Here is a 531-nt window from a genome sequence, read left to right on the forward strand (position 1 = left end):
CACTGCAGATGGTGACTGCAGCCATGAAATTAAAGACGCTTACTCCTTGAAGGAAGTTATGACCAACCTAGATAGCATATTGAAAAGCAGAGACATTATTTTGCCAACAAAGGTCTGTCTAGTCAAGGCTATGGTTTTTCCCGTGGTCATGTATGGATGTGAGAGTTGGACTGTGAAGAAAGCTGAGCACCGAAGAATTGATGCTTTTGAACTGTGGTGTTGGAGAAGACTCTTGAGAGTCCCTTGGACTGCAAGGAGACCCAACCAGTCCATCCTAAAGGAGATCAGCCCTGGGATTTCCTTGGAAGGAATGATGCTAAAGCTGAAACTCCAATACTTTGGCCACCTCATGTGAAGAGTTGACTCATTGGAAAAGACTCTGATGCTGGGAAAGATTTGGGGCAGAAGGAAAAGGGGACAACAGAGGATGAGATGGCTGGATGGCATCACCGACTCGATGGACGTGAGTTTGAGTGAACTCCGGGAGATGGTGATGGACAGGGGAGGCCTGGCGTGCTGCGATTCATGGGG

This window comes from Bison bison, unplaced genomic scaffold (assembly GCF_000754665.1).
Source record: "Bison bison bison isolate TAMUID 2011002044 unplaced genomic scaffold, Bison_UMD1.0 scf7180017864215, whole genome shotgun sequence".
NCBI classification, from domain to species: Eukaryota; Metazoa; Chordata; class Mammalia; order Artiodactyla; family Bovidae; genus Bison; species Bison bison.